The sequence below is a fragment of the Strongylocentrotus purpuratus genome, unplaced genomic scaffold (assembly GCF_000002235.5).
Source record: "Strongylocentrotus purpuratus isolate Spur 01 unplaced genomic scaffold, Spur_5.0 spur5_scaffold_2, whole genome shotgun sequence".
Classification (NCBI taxonomy): domain Eukaryota; kingdom Metazoa; phylum Echinodermata; class Echinoidea; order Camarodonta; family Strongylocentrotidae; genus Strongylocentrotus; species Strongylocentrotus purpuratus.
Genome location: NW_022145605.1, coordinates 244111 through 247302, shown reverse-complemented (window position 1 = coordinate 247302; position 3192 = coordinate 244111). Strand labels below are relative to the sequence as shown.

The 3192-nt window shown below is 37.8% G+C and overlaps 1 long non-coding RNA gene across 9 annotated transcripts in view; it reads left to right on the top strand.

Annotated features, from left to right (window-relative positions):
- The first annotated feature begins 1150 nt into the window (after window positions 1-1150).
- Window positions 1151-3192, top strand: part of LOC753605 — a 29220-nt gene continuing 27178 nt past the window's right edge. For all 9 annotated transcript variants that reach the window (XR_004065112.1, XR_004065111.1, XR_004065110.1 and 6 more), the window contains exon 1: window positions 1151-1334. This is a non-coding gene — a long non-coding RNA (uncharacterized LOC753605). The remainder of the gene's footprint in view (window positions 1335-3192) is intronic.

The following is a 3192-nucleotide window of genomic DNA, read 5'->3' as shown; positions in this document are numbered from 1 at the left end:
TGTTACATTGACTTGTGAATATGGATTGAAGTGTTGTAGGAATTGTGAACAATTTGGTTTGATTAGATTTGAAGTGGTCACGAAAAGCTCAACCTGTTAGTTTACATGTGTGGAAAACAAAATTGTGCTGGAGGGGGGGGGGGGGGCAGTCGCCAGTGAGAATAATATTTGTAAACATCTGTATAAATGAAAACAATATGGCTGATGCCTGATGGAGTGAGCCTAGCTGATATCATATTGAACCTCATTTTAAAGTTGATATGTGATTATTGATAGCACAATCCATGTCACAATGGAATGTTTTGTATAGCTGTGTGAGGTATGAAAACAAATCTATTGCATATACAGAGGGAGGCAGAGCAAGAGAGGGAGAGAGAGAGAGAGAGAGAGAGGGTGAAAGAGTAGAGAGAGAGGAGAGAAAGAGATGCAGAGGCAGAGCAATTAAGAGAAGGAGATGGGCAGACCAATAGCGGGGAAGGAAAACGGAGCAGGAGAGAGATTCAATGAAGAACGATCGATGCATTCAATATTTCGAGCACTTAACAGAGTTTAATATTTATTATATAGAGAAAGAGAGAATAGACATGTGAACAATATATTGGTCCATTGAATGGACGCAAACATTGCATATACCTGGGCTTATTAACTGGAAAAAATATAAACGTCTGGGAAGGACACTAGCATCATACAAGGATTCAGATTTCCCGTAGGGTTGTACGCACACTATTGACATTGCTCTCCCAGAAATATAACACGCAAAATTAAGCATTTTATTACATTTTTTTGTGATTATATATATATATATATATATATATATATATATACATATATCGTGTTATATAGTATAGTCGGAAGAAAATGATCAAAAAAAAATAAGAAACGAAAGCCCCCCAAAAAATAATTGTCCACGGATTTGATGTAGAGTCATTGACAAGGAAGTCGGGTGCTTTGACCAATAGACCAAGTAAGTCACGTTGCCGATCTACGTTATTTAGAGGTTATATATTGCACTTTATACATGCGAACGCGCACAGCTTGCGCGCGCGAACGAACGCATAAATGACCACCGTACCAATACAAAAAACGTACACAATTAGACGATTTCTTCAGATTTGTACGTCCGTATAGTGCATAGATCTACGACGCATGCAGTATAGTGCCTAGCCTTCGATTCAATACAGTAAAGCCGTGGTTTAAAGTTTTTGATCGAATGCTGACAAGATTTTCGAGTTGTAGCCTTTCTTCGTCCTTTTTTGGAGTGTTCATGTGTTCTCAATTTATGCCCGTTATGTTGCCGACAGTCTAGTGGAAACTGATACTGATAGTGATATTTGGTATGTTTTAATTTTGTAACAATTATCGTATGAAAATGCACCACTGTCCGATTCCGAAGGTGTTAGATACGGTATGTTTTTTGAGGGTGTACGTTTTGTGACTACGCAGTAGGCCTAGGCCTAACCGGGGGCCTACCGTACGTACGATTGTGTACTTTTACTGAGTAAGGAAAGTGTGAAATGAATTCTAAAAAATGAAAAACCTTCTAAAAATATGCCTAGATCTAAATATGATTCATTCTTAGAGAATGTCATTACTTGTTTATTTGCTGTTAAATGTGTTAAAATTACAAATTTGAATAGATCTAGATCTAGATTTTAGTTGCTAACTCTGCTGGTCTAGACTGCCGACTCTATCTCTAAGTTACTCCTCTAGATCTAACTAGACTAGTTAGCACTAAAATCTATTCAAATTTGTAATTAAACTTAAATAATAAAGGCAAGGAGGAGGGGGGTTTGGGGCCCTTCTGCAGTTTTCGGCTGGTCTGTTGGATCATTTGGATGTAGGCTATGGTATTAAATCCTTTTAAAGATAAAAGAGCCTTCTAAATACCCCCGCGCCCTCTCTCTCAACCGATGCGCTTATGCCCAGTAGGGCCCTGCATCGTACACATCCAGATCCAGATCCAGAAAAACCAGTTATGGTCATGCGATTGCATTGTGAAAGAAACATTGTGGAATTGATCAGAAAAGGTTGATCATCTAGCATATGTGTAGGTACATGTACGTTACAATGTCAATGTGTGTGCTTTTGCCATGAAGGTTTCTGCCATGGGGCTGTTATGCATTATTGGAGACCATTTGGAAAGCCTACGCAAATGCGATCTTTTGATGGGCTGATTAGATTTTTGTTTCATGATTTCTATTGGATATGAAGAATGACATTGTTATCTTTCATTTCATACTAGATCTAAACTTTCTATGATTTATGTTTTTGTCATTTTGTTTTGCTGCACTGTTTCACAAGAGCCGTGTTTAATGTAGTGCTGTAGCCGAACCGCCGAACCGCCAAACCGAACGGAAGTTCACCGAACATGTCACTTCCGAACCGAACCGAACCGGACGCAAAGGCCTGGTTCGGATGTTCGGCAGGAAAATGTTAACGTTTTTGCAAGCTAATAAACTTGTTATTTTTTACCTAATTTTCATGTCATGATTGCTCATTTTATATTAATTTTTTTTCCCATTTTCCGCCTTTGTTTTTTATGCCTATCCAGTGGTGGGCGCAACTTCACTGGCGCCATTTAAATCCCAAATCCTGACCACGCTACGTCGCGATCGCAAGCTATAAACAAGAATAAATGTGCGTGATCAAAACAAGTTCAGCTCAAACCAATTTAACAAAAAAAAAATCAATATTTTAATTGTAACAATATCAGACAAATTTTACAAGATAAATAATGAAATAAATATATATTATAGTATGGCATTTATTTATTCAGGAAAAATAGGGATTTTATATTTTTCCTATTGAAAATAAAAACTTATAAAAAAAAAAATTATTGACAAGTCTGAATCGCTATTCAAGATGGCATCTTTCATGACTCTAACATTTGACAACAACCGTCTCCGAAAATCTTGAAAAATATCATTTATTGACAAATTTAAAACATGATCCTTTTAAAATTGAAAATAAAACATGATTCAAGACGGAAATACGCATGTAAGTAGTACTTTTCTTCACAAATAATTACGTTTAGAGCAGTTTTTTAATGTGAAATTCGTGCTGGTCGGAGGCACTGTTTTTCAGCAGGAGTGGGCAGAAGTCCCCCGTGCTGGACGAGCCTGGCCGGCCGGCCCGCCCAGTGGTGACCGCCGTGGCTATAACGCTGCTTGCTATTATATCACTGAACCGAAC